The sequence below is a fragment of the Mustela putorius genome, unplaced genomic scaffold, assembly GCF_011764305.1.
Source record: "Mustela putorius furo isolate JIRA1106 unplaced genomic scaffold, ASM1176430v1.1 tig00003899_pilon_pilon_pilon, whole genome shotgun sequence".
NCBI classification, from domain to species: domain Eukaryota; kingdom Metazoa; phylum Chordata; class Mammalia; order Carnivora; family Mustelidae; genus Mustela; species Mustela putorius.
In genome coordinates, this window is record NW_025422048.1 from 8,307,039 (window position 1) to 8,326,437 (window position 19,399).

The following is a 19,399-nucleotide window of genomic DNA, read 5'->3' on the forward strand; positions in this document are numbered from 1 at the left end:
CCTCTGCCCATTTCTTGATTGGACTATTCATTCTTTGGGTGTTGAGTTTGAGAAGTTCTTTATAGATTTTGGATACTAGCCCTTTATCTGATATGTTGTTTACACATATCTTCTCTCATTCTGTCAGTTGTCTTTTGGTTTTGTTAACTGTTTCCTTTGCTGTGCAAAAGCTTTTGGTCTTGATGAATTCCCAGTAGTTCATTTTTTCCCTTGTTTCCCTTACCTTTGGTGATGTTTCTAGGAAGAAGTTGCTGCGGCTGAGGTCAAAGAGGTTGCTGCCTGTGTTCTCCTCAAGGATTTTGATGGATTCCTATCTCACACTGAGGTCTTTCATCCATATTGATCTATTTTTGTGTGGTGTAAGGAAGTGGTCCAGTTTCATTTTTTTGCATGTGGCTGTCCAATTTTCCCAACACCATTTGTTGAAGAGACTGTCATTTTTCCATTGGACATTCTATCCTGCTTTGTCGAAGATTAGTTGACCAAAGAGCTGAGGGTCTATTTCTGGGCTCTATTCTGTTCCATTGATCTATGTGTCTTGTTTTTATGCCATACCATACTGTCTTGATGATGACAGCTTTGTAATAGAGCTTGAAGTATGGAATTGTGATGCCACCAACTTTGGCTTTCTTTTTCAGAATTCCTCTGGCTATTCGAGGTTTTTTCTGGTTCCATATAAATTTTAGGATTACTTCTTCCATTTCTTTGAAAAAAACTGATGGTATTAAATAGGGATTACATTAAATGTGTAGATCGCTTTAGGTAGCATAGACATTTTCACAATATTTGTTCTTCCAATGTATGAGTGTGGAATGTTTTTCCATTTCTTCATGTCTTCCTCGATTTCTTTCATGAGTACTTTATAGTTTACTGAGTACAGATTCTTTGTCTCTTTGGTTAGGTTTACTTCTAGGTATCCTATGGTTTGGGGAGTAATTGTAAATGGGATTGACTCCTTAATTTCTCTTTCTTCTGTTTTGCTCTTGGTGTGTAGAAATGCAACTGATTTCTGTGCATTGATTTGATATCCTGACACTTTACTGAATTCCTGTATGAGTTCTAGGAGTTTTGGAGTGGAGTCTTTGGGTTTTCCACATAAAGTATTATATCATCTGCAAAGAGGGAGAGTTTGACTTTTTCTGTGCCGATTTTGATGCCTTTAATTTATTTTTGTTGTCTGATTGCTGAGGCTAGGACTTCTAGTATTATGTTGAATAGCAGTGGTGATAATGGACATCCCTTCTATGTTCCTGGCTTTAGGGGAAAAGCTCTCAATTTTTCCCCATTGAGAATGATATTCACTGTGAGTTTTTCATAGATGGCTTTGATGATATTGAGGAATGTACCCTGTACCCTATACTTTGAAGAGTTTTAATCAAGAAAGGATGCTGTACTTTGTCAGATGCTTTTTCAGCATCTATTGAGAGTATCATATGGTTCTTGCTCTCTCTTGTATTAATGTATTTTGTCACATTGATTGATTTGCAGATGTTGAACCAACCTTGCAGCCCTGGAATAAATCCCACTTGCTTGTGGTGAATAATTCTTTTCTTTTTAATTTATTTTTTATTTATTTTTGGCATAACAGTATTCATTATTTTTTCAGCACACCCAGTGCTCCATGCAATCCATGCCCTCTATAATACCTCCCACCTGGTACCCCAGCCTCCCACCCACCCGCCAATTCAATCCTCTCAGATTGCTTTTTAGAGTCCATAGTCTCTCATGAATAATTCTTTTAATGTACTGTTGGATCCTGTTGGGTAGTATTTTGGTGAGAATATTTGCACCTGTGTTCATCAAGGATATTGGTCTGTAATTCTCTTTTTTCATGGGGTCTTTGGTTTTGGGATCAAGGTAATGCTGGCCTTATGAAATGAGTTTGGAAGTTTTCGTTCCATTTCTATTTTTTGGAACAGTTTCAGGAGAATAGGTATTAATTCTTTAAATGTTTGGTAGAATTCCCCTGGGATTCTGTCTGGCCTTGGGTTCTTGTTTTTTGGGAGATTTTTGATGACTGCTTCAATCACCTTTTTGGTTATGGGTCTGTTTAGGTTTTCTGTTTCTTCCTGGTTCAGTTTTGGTAGTTTATATGTTTCTAGGAATGCATCCATTTCTTCCAGATTTGTCCAGTTTGCTGGTGTATAGTTGCTCATAATATGTTCTTATAATTGTTTGCATTTCTTTGGTGTTGGCTGTGATCTCTCCTCTTTCCTTCATGATTTTATTAATGTGGGTCCTTTCTCTTTTCTTTTTGATAAGTCTGGTCAGGAGTTTATCAATCTTATTAATTCTTTCAAAGAACAAGCTCCTAGTTTTGTTGATTTGTTCTACTGTTCTTTTGGTTTCTATTTCATTGATTTCTGCTCTGATCTTTGTTATTTCTCTTTTCCTGCTGCGTTTCGGCTTTCTTTGCTGTTCTTTCTCCAGCTCGTTTAGGTGTAGGGTTAGGTTGTGTACTTAAGACCTTTCTTGTTTCTTGAGAAAGGCTTATATGACTATATACTTTTCTCTCAGGAACTCCTTTGCTGTATTGCACAGATTTTGAACAGTTGTGTTTTCATTATCATTTGTTTCCATGAATTTTTTTCAATTCTTCTTTGATTTCCTGGTTGACCCATTCTAATTTTAATAGGGCGCTCTTTAAAAACTCCGTGTATTTGAGTTCTTTCCAACTTTCCTCTTGCGATTGAGTTCTAGCTTCAGAGCATTGTGGTCTGAAAATATTCAGGGAATGATCCCAGTCTTTTGGTACTGGTTGAGACCTAATTTGTGACCCAGGATGTGATCTATTCTGGATAATGTTCCATGTGAACTGGAGAAGAATGTGTAATCTGTTGCTTTGGGATGGAATATTCTGAATATATCTGTGATGTCCATCTGGTCCAGTGTGTCATTTAAGGCCTTTATTTCCTTGATGATCTTTTGCTTGGATGATCTGTCCATTTCAGTGAGGGGGGTATTAAAGTCCTTCACTATTATTGTATTATTCTCAATGTGTTTCTTTGATTTTGTTTTTTTATTGGTTTACATAGTTGGCTACTCCCATGTTAGGGGCATAGATATTGAAAATTGTTAGATCTCCTTGTTGGACAGACCCTTTAAATATGATATATTTTCCTTGCTCATTTCTTCTTATAGTCTTTGGCTTAAAATATAATTTATCTGATATGAGGATTGCCAGCTTTCTTTTGATGTCCATTAGCATGGTAAATGGTGTTCTACCCCCTCACTTTATATCTGGGGGTGTCTTTGGGTCTAAAATGAGTTTCTTGCAGATAACATATTGATGGGTTCTGTATTTTTATCCATTCTGATACCCTGTGTCTTTTGACTGGGGCATTTAGCCCACTTACATTCAGGGTAACTATTGAAAGATGTGAATTTAGTGCCATTGTATTGCCTGTAAGGTGACTGTTACTGTGTATTGTCTCTGTTCCTTTCTGGTCTGTTACTTTCAGTCTCTCTCTTTGCTTAGAGGACCCCTTTCAATATTCCATAGGGCTGGTGTGGTGTTTGCAAATTCTTTTAGTTTTTGTTTGTCCTGGAAGGTTTTTATCTCTCCTTCTATTTTCTTTTTCTTATTTTTTAAAGATTTATTTATTTATTTATTTGACAGAGATCACAAGTAGGCAGAGAGGCAAGCAGAGAGGGGAGGGGGGAAGCAGGTTCCCTGCAGAGCAGAGTCCAATGCAGGACTCAATCGCAGGACCCTGGAATCATGACCTGAGCTGAAGGCAGAGGCTTAACCCACTGAGCCACCCAGGTGCTCCTCTCCTTCATTTTCAAAAATAGCCTATCTGGATATAGTATTCTTGGCTGCAGATTTTTCGCATTTAGTGTTCTGAATGTATCATGCCAGTTTTTTTTTTTTTTTCTGGCCTGCCAGGTCTCTGTGGGTAAGTCTGCTTCCAGTCTAATATTTCTACCATTATATGTCACAGAGTTCTTGTCCCACACTGCTTTCAGGATTTTCTCTTTTTTTCATTAAGACTAATATGTTTTACTATTAGATGATGGGGTGTGGACCTATTTTTATTGATTTTGAGGGGGTTTCTCTGTGCCTCCTGGATTTTGATGCTTGTTCCTTTGTCATATTAGGGAAATTCTCTACTATAATTTGTTCCAGTATACCTTCTGCCTCCCTCTCTTTCCTCTTCTTCTGGAATCCCAGTAATTCTAATATTGTTTCATCTTATGGTATCACTTATTTCTCAAACTCTCCCCTCATGGTCCAGTAGTGGTTTGACTCCCTTTTGCTCAGCTTCTTTATTCTCCATCATTTGGTTTTCTATATTACTAATTCTCTGTTCTGCCTAATTTTTCCTAGCAGTAAGAGCCTCCATTCTTGATTGCACCTCATTAATACCTTTTTTTATTTCAGCTTGATTAGAGTTTAATTATTCTATTTCTGTATAAAGGGATCTTATTTCTCTAGACAGGATTTCTCTTATATCCTCCATGCCTTTTTTGATCCCAGCTAGCACCTTGAGAATCATCATTGTGAACTCTAGATCTGACATATAACCAATGTCTTTATTGATTAGGTCCCTAGCCATTGGTACTGCCTCTTGTTCTTTTTTTTTTTTTTTTTTTTTTGTGGTGAGTTTTTCCACCTTGTCATTTTATCCAGATAATAATGTGTGAACGAGAGAATAAAATACTAAAAGGGAGGCAAAGACCCTAGAAAAATGTATGCTTACCAAATCTGAAGTGACCTCAAACTGGGGGGACAAGGAAGAGGGTAAAAACAAATTTAAAATATGTATGTGTATATATATATATATGTTAGACTGGTGAATAGAACAGAGCCACCCACTTGATTTGGGGTGTATTTTGGTCTCTTAGATGAAACTACCTCCCAAAATTTTAAAGAAAGAAAAATTTATATATACATAAAATAAGGGTAAACACAATAAAGGGATGGAATATTATTGTAAAGATAAACATTAATAAAAATTCTAAAAAGGGAATCAATAAGACAAGTTGGTTGGAAAAAGAAAGAAGAAAAAAAATAAAACAGGATTGGGGGGGGCGGGGAGAGAATGTGCTCAGGCTGGAGACTAGACCAAACCCCTGTGCTAGATTTAGGGAATATTTTGATTTATTAGGAGAATTGTATCCCAAAAGTTTTTAGAAAAAAAAAACCCTATATGTATACAAAAAATAAGGTTAAATACATTGAAGGGTAAAATATGACTATAATAATGAAGGTTTAAAAAGATTTTTTTAGAAAGATTTTTTTATTCTTAAATATGGTTTAATACTTTTCTCCATTTCTGTACATCACAACACCAAGATTTCGCTGCTTGGGATCTCTCTGTAGAGGGTATAGAGAATGCAAAGGCTACGGTTTTCACCCCCTCTTTTTTATTTGTTTGTATGTGTAAGTGTAATACATATCAGTATATATTGATACATACATCAATATATAATGCAATATATATCACCAAAGAGAACAAATTGATTAAAGAAATACAAAAATTTGGCATCATTTCCAAACTTAAATAGTAAAAATAAAAACTACAAAAGGAGCTGCATACCCTAAATGTATCATGTGAAACAACAAGCATATTAAAAAATGTAAATTTACATCCAATTTCACTGGTCTTTTCATATCACATTAGACCCATTTACAATGGAAAAACCCTAAGGTACTGCTGTGAAGAGAGCATATTTGATTGGTCTTGGGTGTTCTGCAAACAAACAGCAGAGCCCAAAGCAAAAGCCTGTTCCGGTGAAGCTTCCCACATTGGTGAATACCAAAGAATTGACTCTTCTCACTGAGGGTTGATACAACAGGTTATACATTGAAAGACAGTCATTTGGACCTTAGAGTACAGTGTGAGAACCAGAAGCTTTACAATTAAGACATACTCCCTTCATTCAAATGAAACAGGATTATTGGAACGATAGGCAGGTCTGCAACCTGGGAACAAGGAGCTGGTTCAAACCAATAAAGCTACGAGTGACTGAGTCAAGTCAGTGAAGAACAGCAGTCAGGCACTAAAGTGTTAAAAGTACCCAATTTGACCAATTTTCCCAGCACCATTTATTGAAGAGACTGTCTTTTTTCCATTGGACATTCTTTCCTGCTTTGTCGAAGATTAGTTGACTGTAGAGTTGAGGGTCTATTTCTGGCTCTCTATTCCGTTCCATTGATCTATGTGTCTGTTTTTGTGCCAGTACCATGCTGTCTTGATGATGACAGCTTTGTAATAGAGCTTGAAGTCCGGAATTGTGATGCCACCAACGTTGGCTTTCTTTTTCAATATCCCTTTGGCTATTCGAGGTCTTTTCTGGTTCCATATAAATTTTAGAATTATTTGTTCCATTTCTTTGAAAAAGATGGATGGTACTTTGAAAGGAATTGCATTAAATGTGTAGATTGCTTTAGGTAGCATAGACATTTTCACAATATTTATTCTTCCAATCCAGGAGCATGGAACATTTTTCCATTTCTTTGTGTCTTCCTCAATTTCTTTCATGAGTACTTTATAGTTTTCTGAGTATAGATTCTGTGCCTCTTTGGTTAGGTTTATTCCTAGGTATCTTATGGTTTGGGGTGCAGTTGTAAATGGGATTGACTCCTTAATTTCTCTTTCTTCTCTCTTGCTGTTGGTGTAGAGAAATGCAACTGATTTCTGTGCATCGATTTTATATCCTGACACTTTACTGAATTCCTGTATAAGTTCTAGCAGTTTTGGAGTGGAGTCTTTTGGGTTTTCCACATATAGTATCATATCATCTGCGAAGAGTGATAATTTGACTTCTTCTTTGCCGATTTGGATGCCTTTAATTTCCTTTTGTTGTCTGATTGCTGAGGCTAGGACCTCTAGTACTATGTTGAATAGCAGTGGTGATAATGGACATCCCTGCCGTGTTCCTGACCTTAGCGGAAAAGCTTTCAGTTTTTCTCCATTGAGAATGATATTTGCAGTGGGTTTTTCATAGATGGCTCTGATGAAATTGAGGTATGTGCCCTCTGTCCCTACACTTTGAAGAGTTTTGATCAGGAAGGGATGCTGTACTTTCTCAAATGCTTTTTCAGCATCTATTGAGAGTATCATATGGTTCTTGTTCTTTCTTTTATTGATGTGTTGTATCACATTGACTGATTTGCGGATGTTGAACCAACCTTGCAGCCCTGGAATAAATCCCACTTGGTCGTGGTGAATAATCCTTTTAATGTACTGTTGAATCCTATTGGCTAGTATTTTGTTGAGTATTTTCGCATCTGTGTTCATCAAGGATATTGGTCTATAGCTCTCTTTTTAGATGGGATCCTTGTCTGGTTTTGGGATCAAGGTGATGCTGGCCTCATAAAATGAGTTTGGAAGTTTTCCTTCCATTTCTATTTTTTGGAACAGTTTTAGGAGAATAGGAATTAGTTCTTCTTTAAATGTTTGGTCGAATTCCCCTGGGAAGCCGTCTGGCCCTGGGCTTTTGTTTGTTTGGAGATTTTTAATGACTGTTTCAATCTCCTTACTGGCTATGGGTCTGTTCAGGCTTTCTACTTCTTCCTGGTTCAGTTGTGGTAGTTTATATGTTTCTAGGAATGCATCCATTTCTTCCAGATTGTCAAATTTGTTGGCGTAGAGTTGCTCATAGTATGTTCTTATAATAGTTTGTATTTCTTTGGTGTTAGTTGTGATCTCTCCTCTTTCATTCATGATTTTATGGGAAAATTGGACAGCCACATGCAGAAAAATGAAATTGGACCATTTCCTTACACCACACACAAAAATAGACTCAAAATGGATGAAGGACCTCAATGTGCGAAAGGAATCCATCAAAATCCTTGAGGAGAACACAGGCAGCAACCTCTTCGACCTCAGCCGCAGCAACATCTTCCTAGGAGCAACGCCAAAGGCAAGGGAAGCAAGGGCAAAAATGAACTATTGGGATTTCATCAAGATCAAAAGCTTTTGCACAGCAAAGGAAACAGTTAACAAAATCAAAAGACAACTGACAGAATGGGAGAAGATATTTGCAAACGACATATCAGATAAAGGACTAGTGTCCAAAATCTATAAAGAACTTAGCAAACTCAACACCCAAAGAACAAATAATCCAATCAAGAAATGGGCAGAGGACATGAACAGACATTTCTGCAAAGAAGACATCCAGATGGCCAACAGACACATGAAAAAGTGCTCCATATCACTCGGCATCAGGGAAATACAAATCAAAACCACAATGAGATATCACCTCACACCAGTCAGAATGGCTAAAATCAACAAGTCAGGAAATGACAGATGCTGGCGAGGATGCGGAGAAAGGGGAACCCTCCTACACTGTTGGTGGGAATGCAAGCTGGTGCAGCCACTCTGGAAAACAGCATGGAGGTTCCTCAAAATGTTGAAAATAGAACTTCCCTATGACCCAGCAATTGCACTATTGGGTATTTACCCTAAAGATACAAACGTAGTGATCCAAAGGGACACATGCACCCGAATGTTTATAGCAGCAATGTCCACAATAGCCAAACTATGGAAAGAACCTAGATGTCCATCAACAGATGAATGGATCAAGAAGATGTGGTATATATACACAATGGAATACTATGCAGCCATCAAAAGAAATGAAATCTTGCCATTTGCGACAACATGGATGGAACTAGAGTGTATCATGCTTAGTGAAATAAGTCAAGCGGAGAAAGACAACTATCATATAATCTCCCTGATATGAGGATGTGGTGATGCATGCAACATGGGGGCTTAAGTGGGTAGGAGAAGAATAAATGAAAGAAGATGGGATTGGGAGGGAGACAAACCATAGGTGACTCTTAATCTCACAAAACAAACTGAGGGTTGCTGGGGGGAGGGGGTTTGGGAGAAGGGGGTGGGATTATGGACATTGGGGAGGGTATGTGCTTTGGTGAGTGCTGTGAAGTGTGTAAACCTGGTGATTCACAGACCTGTACCCCTGGGGATAAAAATATATGTTTATAAAAAATAAAAAATTAAAAAAAAAGAAGTATAAATGAAGTAATTTGGAAACAATAATAAAATGGCAAAATAAAAGTACCCAATTTGAAAACCAAATGCACCCCACTACCCTATCAGTGTGGTAATGATACCAATTGACTTTTAAAACCTTTGGTCCTTCAAAGTCCATTTGGTATACTTTTTTTTCATTGCTACCACTGGGCACATCCTATACACTTTATTCACTGTCACCACCTCAGGCACACCATGACTTTGCATGTCAGCTGGGGTCACGACTGATGAGACATGTATGACTGTGTATGTAGTTATAAACCCCTGACCTCCTGGTGGGGTTGGAGCATCTGTTTCAAAATGGGACTTAACAGGCACCTCTCATAAGAGAAATTATGGGAGGGGGTGGGTAAGGCCAGGGCGGGGGGGTGGGATGGGACACAGCTTCTGGCACCAAGGACTTAACTATGGTGGATCCAAAAGTGGGCCTGAAAACCTGAAGCTTATGCTTCAGAGCTGGGCTCTAAGTGGGACTTGACCCCAGCTGACATGCAATGTCATGGCGTGCCCGAGGTGGTGACAGTGAATAGAAAGATATTGTTAAGAGAAACTAATTAAATAAATGTTAAAAGAGGAAAGAGCAAAAGTTAAAAAAATTAGAATAAGAAAGAACAATTTAAAAAATTTAATTTAATTTTGCAAGACTAAAGGATCATGGGGAGAAAGCCATGAATTCCATGCATTGCTTTTCCCTAGCTCTGGAGTTCTGCTCTTCTCCTTGACAAGTGAGCTTGGTCTTGGCACGTTGTTCTTGGGGATCTTCTGGGGGAGGAGCCTGTTGTAGTGTTTCTCAAATGTCTTTGCCTGAAGCAGAATTGCACTGCCCTTGCCAGGGGCCAGGCTAAGAAATCTGCTCGAGTTTACTCTTGGGAATTTCTGTTCCCTGAATGCTTTTCTTAGAGCTCTGGAGGACGGGAATGAAAATGGCCGCCTCCTAATCTCCAGCCCAGAGGACCCAAGAGCTTGGGGCCCCACTCCTTAGTGTGCCCTCAGAGAAAAGGGGTCAATCACTCCCATCTCCCTGGTCTCTGGCCGTGCTCTGGGCTCACCTGGCCTGTGATCGAGAGTTTCTGTCTGTGGCACACAGCCTCGTTTGGAGTCTCCAAACCCAGCAGATTCCTACCTCCAGAGGAGGAATGTGAGTCTCCCTGGATCTGCCATTTGTGGGGTCCCTTCTGAAAGAACAGTGGCCCAGCTGTGCCACAGATCATGGTTTAAGGTTATCCCAAGCTGAGAGCCCACTCCTCGGCTCTTTCTCTGTAGCTGGCTTCCCCACTCCAATACCTGAGAGCTCTGCCATCCTCAGACATCCCCAATCTTTCTGTGACCCTGTGGGACATGAGACCACACTGTCCCTGTGAGGGCTTCACCCCCGCTTAGCCTCTGGAGCGATGTCCCTCAGTGGAGCAGACTTCTAAAAGTTCAGATTTTGTGCTCCATTGCTCCATCACTTGCCGGGAGCCGGCCCCTCCCCCTGTGGCCTATCTTTCTGTCACTTTGGATTTACTTCTCAGCATGCCCTCCCTTTCAGAAAGTGGTCGATATTCTGTTCCTAAAATTGCTGTTCTTCTCTTCTATCTCCTGTTAAGTTTGTAGGTGTTTGGAATGGTTTGATAACTATCTAGCTGAACTCCTGTGACCTGATGTCATTTCAGTCCACTACTCCTCTGCCTTATTGCATCTTCCCCCCTATTTCCTACCACCCTTAATCTTCCATTATTCTAACCCAGACTTACTTGCTGCCTGGATTTTTCTGGAGCGTAACAGGAAAGCTTCCACTTAGGACCATTGTATTTCCTGTGCACTCTGCCTAAAATGCTCCCTCCCTATCCCCATTGTATACCTCCATCAAGTCTCTTTCTAAATATGACCTTCTCTGGCTACTGTACTATAAATAGGACCCACTCACCATGTTTTATATCTCTTTACTCTGCTTCATATTTTTATACCACTCCACAGTACATATTATAATTACTGTCTATTATCAAGTAAATTCCATGTGTACTGAGATCTTGGGTTTCTTAACTATGGTCTTGTGTCTGTTATATCTTATACCTGTATCAGATTCAAATTTTTAACAGTTTTATTTCTTCCCTTCAATTCTTACATCTTTTCATTTGTTTCCTTATAGAATAGGCCAGTAGTTCAAATGATATGTTAAATATTAACACTTTCAAGTGAACATATGCACTATCCCTGATCTTAAAGGTTTATATATGTTTCTCTGTTAAATATGGTTGCTGTAGGTATTTAGCATGTAAATTTTACCAAGTTAGGAAGTTTCTATGATTTCCCGTATTACTAAGAATTTTGTTGTCATCATAGATTGGTATTGAAACTGTGTTAGTAGAGATGAACATATGATTTCTTTTCCTTCAGTCTATTAATGCTTTTAATTGCAGTTATTTTTTATATTGAAATCATTTTATTGGGGGGGATCCTACTTAATCATTATGTATTATATTCATCTTAAATTGTTGAACTTGTTTAGTTAACTCCTTTTTTTTTTAGGATATTTGCATCGGCATTTTTATCTGAATAGGGCTTAAGTTTCCCTTTCATTTTCTCATCTGGTTGTAGAATCAAGATTAAAGATATCTAGTAAAATTTATTTGGCAGCTTTTTCTTTCTGTACTCTGTGAAAAAATATATTAATTAAGACTTATTATTCTTTTATAATTTGGTATAAATTAGCCTGGGCATTAATTTCAAAAGGAGTTCTTTGACTACCACCATTTCTTTTAATTTAATGGCTGTTCTATTTTTTACATTGACATTGATATCAATGACTTTTAATGATTTATATATTTACTTTAGGTTTTTAAATATTTTATCATTATTTTTAAATGCTTATTTTACATTATTTATATTTTATCATTTTGTAGGAATCAACCTTGCTAGATATCAGTCCATAGTGTTTTTTCCGAGAGTCAATACCATGTATTCACCCTTCCACTTCCACCTCCTAGAAAGTAGAGTTCTACATTCCACAGCAGAAAGTCTGTATTTCCTAGTCTTCCCTTCAGATATTATGGGGCTGAGTTTGGCCAAGCGTGTGTAATCATAAATGCTTGGTCTTAGTCAGTGTATCTAGTCAGGAAAGCCACTGTACATATATCCACCAAAGATTATAGGCAAGGAATTAGTTATAAAAACATTAGAAGGACTGGAAGAGCAAAGGAAATGAGAGAGTTTCCCACATTTCAGGAAGATGCAATAACCTTTGGACTGGAGCCCACAACTCACTCCCCACAACCTCATAGAGGTTGTCACTGTCACACCACTGCTTTAGCAGGAACTTCGAACCTGCACTCTTATTAATGCTTCGGAATTGCTGCTGCTGTTGCCTTTTGTAACCAATTCAGTTGTATTTTTCATAACTTCAGTATCTCTACTTTCCTTTTTTTTTCTTGATATCTCAGGGTCTGAGAAAGATGTTTAAAGTCTCCATACATAATAGCTCCCTACCATCAAACTCCCTATGTCAGTTGTTCTTTATAAAAAGGCAGTACTTGTGTTTAGGCTAGTATTGTGAGACTCCATATATGTTATTAATAGCCTTCTTGCTTAATTTTCGCTTGTTTCAGTGTATCATATCTTTATTTCTTATGATGTTTTGGCTCATTTTATATTTATCACATATTAAGATTTCTATCTTAGCTTTATTTTGATTCTTACTTGGCTGACACATATTTGCTCAGTTTAAAAAGGCCGTCTTAATTTTAAGGGTTTTAGGGGGCATTTTTGGAATACATTTTTTTAAGATTTTATTTATTTACTTGACAGAGAAAGATCACAAGTAGGTAGAGAGAGAGAGAAGTAGGCTTCCTGCTGAGCAAAGAGCCTGATACGTGTCTCAATCCCAAGACCCTGAGATCCTGACCTGAGCCGAAAGCAGCGGCTTAACCCACTGAGCCACCCAGGCGCCCCTGGAATACATTTTTTATCCAAACTGAGCACTTATGTATTTTAATTGCTAGAATTGACCAACTTATATTTACGTTTTTACAGTTTTTACAAGGCTTATATTTACCATCTCATTTCATATTTTCCATCTCTTATACCTTTTTTTTTATTTCATAAATTCCACCGAATGTAACACTTTTTATTCTGATTTAAAAGTTCATTTTCCTCTACTGATTTCTGAAACTTACCAGTATCTATATGCTCTTTAACAATTTAAATATGTTCTCACACATCTTTAATCCTTTCCCTATTATTTACCTTATTAATGTTGTACTATAATTTAGCCCTAGCATGCTATAAATATATTTTCTAAATGTCTTTTGGCCCTAGCTTTTTTAGGCAAAAAGTTTTAAAGTTATTTGATCACCTTTAATTCTCATATATCTTAGAGAATTCTCCTAATTCGTTTCTTTTATTTAAAATTAGACCTGGGCACCTGGGTGGCTCAGTGGGTGAAAGCCTCTCCCTTCAGCTTGGGTCATGATCCCAGGGGCCTGGGATCGAGCCCCGCATCGGGCTTTCTGCTAGGCAGGGAGCCTGCCTCCGCTCTCTCTCTCTGCCTGCCTTTCTGCCTACTTGTGATCTCTGTCTGTCAAATAAATAAGTAAAATCTTTAATAAAATAAAATAAAATTAGACCTATACCTCTGGAATTTCTTTCTTTTTTAATTAATTTATTTACTTTCAGCATAACAGTATTCATTATTTTTTCACCACACCCAGTGCTCCATGCGATCCGTGCCCTCTATAATACCCACCATCTGGTACCCCAACCTCCCACCCCCCATCACTTCAAACCCCTCAGATTGTTTTTCAGAGTCCATAGTCTCTCATGATTCACCTCCCCTTCCAATTTACCCCAACTCCTCCTCTCTAACACCCCTTGTCCTCCATGCTATTTGTTATGCTCCACAAATAAATGAAACCATATGATAATTGACTCTGGAATTTCTATTCTGTTCTCTGATTTGTTTTTCTCAACAATTCACTGTATCTCCCATGTATGTGTGTGTATATACATGCACACACATATGTAAGTGTACATATATGTGTATATATAATATGTATACAATGTATACAATACATACTTATATGGGCACCTGGGTGGCTCAGTGGGTTGGGCCTCTGCCTTCGGCTTAGGTCATGATCCCTGTCCTGGAATCGAGCCCTGTATTGGGCTCTCTGCTCAGTGGGGAGCCTGCTTCCCTCTCTCTGCCTGCCTCTCTGCCTACTTGTGATCTCTCTCTCTCTCTATCAAATAAATAAAATCTTTAAAAACAAACAAAAAATACATACTTATATACACATGCATACTACATATAATAAGTATGTGTGTTTATACATGTGTGCGTGCATGTCATTTGTTTTGTGATAGATCCTTACTTTTTAGGATGCAATCTTCTTAAATACAGGAATTTTTACCTGCTTTTCTTCACTGCTGTATTACTAAAACTTCTCAGGTAATTGGTACTAAATAAATATTTGTTGAAAGGCTGAAATTGAGAGTTTTCTAAGAGTGATTTTATTTACTTTCTTTTCCAGACAAAACAGGCTTTTTTTTTTTTGAGGAAATTTGACATGTAACATTGTGTAAATTTAAGGTGTATAACATGTTGCTTAAATTTTTGTTATGATTGATATAGCCATATTGATCACATTGCATAATTATAGTATGATATTATTTTCTGTATTTATTATACTATACCTTAGACTCCATGGCTTATTCACTACTCATTACAAATTTATTCCCTTATACACCATCACTCTGATTCCCCTGCTTCCATCCCTTGGTAGCTACCATTTTACTGTATGTTTTTTTTAAAGATTTAAATTTTTTGTATTCCACATGTAAGTGATATCATATGGTACTTGACTTTCTCTGACTTATCTTGCTTATTAGCACAATGCACTCAGAGTCCATCAATATTGCTAGAAATGGGGGGGGGGGATATTCTCCTATCTCAAGGCTGAATAATACTGCATTGTGTGTATGTACCACATATTTTTAAATCCATTCATCTGTTTGGGTTGTTTCCATATCTTACCTATTATGAGTAACACTGTGATAAACATGGGGGTAAAGATGTCTTGTCAAAACCCTGTTTTCATTTCCTTTGGGTTTATACCCAGAAATGGAATTGTTTTATTGGTGTTGTAGATCTAGTTTTAGTTTTTTGAGGAACCTCCATATTGTTTTCTATTGTGGTTGGACCAATTTACATTCCCATCAAGAATGTTTTAAGGAAAAAAATGTATAAGTGTTCCCTTTTCACCACACCCTTGTCAGCACCTGTTGTCTTTTCTCTTCTTGATGTCATTTATTCTGACAGGTATGAAGTGATACTTTCTTGTGGTTTTGATTTGCATTTCCTTGATGGTTAGTGATGTTGAGCATCATTTTATGTGTCTGTTGGCCATTTTGGTGGTCCTTCTAAAAGTGATTTTAAAATGGGTTATTGTGTGACAAATGTTCTGAGGTTTGTGTGCTTGAGAAAAATCATATTACATGCTTACATTGAAATGATAAATAGACTAGATACATATTTCTATGTCTAATATTCTTCTCTTTCAATATTTAAAAAATATTCCATTCTCCTGAATTCAGTGTTGCTGTTGAGAAATCTCATGTCAATCTGACTTTCATTATATTTGTGTTTGATCTTCTTAGAAGTTTTTAGAATTTTCTCTTTGCTCTTGATAATTCTAAGTTTTATTTTAATGTGTACAGTAAGGTTTCCTTTATATTTCCTGTTTGGTTCTCTGTTAACTCTTTACATACAAGAGCCTTAATCTTCATTTCTGAGAAGTTTATCTTCATAATTTGTTCATATAATTCTGTGGCAAAGAATACTAGTGTTCATACTATAAATGCTTCTTTTCTTTTCCCCTTGCACACTGCTGAACTACAATTTCCAGACCTCTAATGGTTTGCTGAGTTCTGGCCAGTGGAATATAGGCAGAAGTGATATGTGCCACCTCTAGGCCAGGCCCTAAAATACCTCACATAGGTCTCCTTGAATTCTCTCTTTACTCACTGTTTGGCTGGAAAGGATCCAGTGGCAGATTTGGAAGGTCTGGAAGATAAAAGAACCACTGCATGATGGGAGCCCGAGTCCCTGAATGACTCTGACCTATAATTTTGTGACCTTTACCATGTTAGGCCACTGAGGATTGGGGTGGTTTGTTATGAGAGAATGGAATTACTTTCCCTGCTTAATACAGTCTCCATCTCTTTTTATCTTCTCTTATTTTGGTATACCTATCAGCAATACTCTATCCTTCATATCTCTTTACCTTCTTTTTTTTTTTTAATAATTTTTTATTTTTTATAAACATATATTTTTTATCCCCAGGGGTACAGGTCTGTGAATCACCAGGTTTACACACTTCACAGCACTCACCAAAGCACATACCCTCCCCAATGTCCATAATCCCACCCCCTTCTCCCAAGCCCCCTCCCCCCAGCAACCCTCAGTTTGTTTTGTGAGATTAAGAGTCACTTATGGTTTGTCTCCCTCCCAATCCCATCTTCTTTCATTTATTCTTCTCGTACCCACTTAAGCCCCCATGTTGCATCACCACTTCCTCATATCAGGGAGATCATATGATAGTTGTCTTTCTCTGCTTGACTTATTTCACTAAGCATGATACACTCTAGTTCCATCCATGTTGTCGCAAATGGCAAGATTTCATTTCTTTTGATGGCTGCATAGTATTCCATTGTGTATATATACCACATCTACTTGATCCATTCATCTGTTGATGGACATCTAGGTTCTTTCCATAGTTTGGCTATTGTGGACATTGCTGCTATAAACATTCGAGTACATGTGCCCCTTTGGATCACTACCCCAACGTGGGAGCAGCCAACTATATAAACCAATTAATAACAAAATCAAAGAAACACATCAACAATAATACAATAATAGTAGGGGACTTTAACACTCCCCTCACTGAAATGGACAGATCATCCAAGCAAAAGATCAGCAAGGAAATAAAGGCCTTAAACGACACACTGGACCAGATGGACATCACAGATATATTCAGAACATTTCATCCCAAAGCAACAGAATACACATTCTTCTCTAGTGCACATGGAACATTCTCCAGAATAGATCCCATCCTCGGTCCTAAATCAGGACTCCCAGTATCAAAAGATTGGGATCATTCCCTGCATATTTTCAGACCACAATGCTCTAAAGCTAGAACTCAACCACAAAAGGAAGTTTGAAAATAACCCAAATACATGGAGACTAAACAGCATCCTTCTAAAGAATGAATGGGTCAACCGGGAAATTAAAGAAGAATTGAAAAAAATCATTGAAACAAATGATAATGAAAATACAACGGTTCAAAATCTGTGGGACACAACAAAGGCAGTCCTGAGAGGAAAATATATAGCGGTACAAGCCTTTCTCAAGAAACAAGAAAGGTCTCAGGTACACAATCTAACCCTACAACTAAAGGAGCTGGAGAAAGAACAAGAAAGAAACCCTAAGCCCAGCAGGAGAAGAGAAATCATAAAGATCAGAGCAGAAATCAATGAAATAGAAACCAAAAAAACAATAGAACAAATCAACGAAAGTAAGAGCTGGTTCTTTGAAAGAATTAATAAAATTGATAAACCCCTGGCCCGACTTATCAAAAAGAAAAGAGAAAGGACCCAAATAAATAAAATCATGAATGAAAGAGGAGAGATCACAACTAACACCAAAGAAATACAAACTATTATAAGAACATACTATGAGCAACTCTACGGCAATAAATTTGACAATCTGGAAGAAATGGATGCATTCCTAGAAACATATAAACTGCCAAAACTGAACCAGGAAGAAATAGAAAGCCTGAACAGACCCATAACCAGTAAGGAGATTGAAACAGTCATTAAAAATCTCCAAACAAACAAAAGCCCAGGGCCAGATGGCTTCCCGGGGGAATTCTACCAAACATTTAAAGAAGAACTAATTCCTATTCTCCTAAAACTGTTCCAAAAAATAGAAATGGAAGGAAAACTTCCAAACTCATTTTATGAGGCCAGCATCACCTTGATCCCAAAACCAGACAAGGATCCCAGCAAAAAAGAGAGCTATAGACCAATATCCTTGATGAACACAGATGCGAAAATACTCAACAAAATACTAGCCAATAGGATTCAACAGCACATTAAAAAGATTATTCACCACGACCAAGTGGGATTTATTCCAGGGCTGCAAGGTTGGTTCAACATCCGCAAATCAGTCAATGTGATACAACACATCAATAAAAGAAAGAACAAGAACCATATGATACTCTCTTTACCTTCTTATGTGTTTTCTACTTCTTTATATTTTCCTGTTTTCTGGAGAAATTTGTCAGGTATGATTTCCTACATTATCACATTATTTGTCAACTATATTCATCCTCTTATTTATTCCACCCGTTGTGCTTGTGATTAAAAATACTGTATTTTCCTAGCACTTCTACTTGGATCTTTTAAGACAATTTTTGTCTTTGGAGACATATCTTGAAAGAAGTTGCTGTGGCTGATATCGAAGAGGTTACTGCCTATGTTCTCCTCTAGGATTCTGATGGATTCCTGTCTCACGTTGAGGTCTTTCATCCATTTTGAGTTTATCTCTGTGTACGGTGTAAGAGAATGGTCGAGTTTCATTCTTCTACATATAGCTGTCCAGTTTTCCAAGCACCATTTATTGAAGAGACTGTCTTTTTTCCACTGTATATTTTTTCCTGTTTTTTTGAAAATTAATTGACCATAGAGTTGAGGGTCCATATCTGGGCTCTCTATTCTGTTCCACTGGTCTATGTGTCTGTTTTTATGCCAGTACCATGCTGTCTTGGTGATCACAGCTTTGTAATAAAGCTTGAAACCAGGTAACGTGATGCCCCCAGCTTTATTTTTGTTTTTCAACATTTCCTTAGCGATTCGGGGTCTCTTCTGATTCCATACAAATTTTAGGATTATTTGCTCCAGCTCTTTGAAGAATACCGGTGGAATTTTGATTGGAATGGCATTAAAAGTATATATTGCTCTAGGCATTATAGACATTTTTTTTTTAAGATTTTATTTATTTATCTGACAGAGAGAAATCACAAGTAGATGGAGAGGCAGGCAGAGAGAGAGAGAGGGAAGCAGGCTCCCTGCCGAGCAGAGAGCCCGATGCGGGACTCGATCCCAGGACCCTGAGATCATGACCTGAGCCGAAGGCAGAGGCTTAACCCACTGAGCCACCCAGGCGCCCCATTATAGACATTTTAACAATGTTTATTCTTCTGATCCAAGAGCATAGAATGGTCTTCCATCTATTTGTGTCTTCTTCAATTTCTTTCATGAGTGTTCTGTAGTTCCTCGAGTACAGATCCTTTACCTCTTTGGTTAGGTTTATTCTGAGGTATCTTATGGTTCTTGGTGCTATAGTAAATGGAATAGATTCT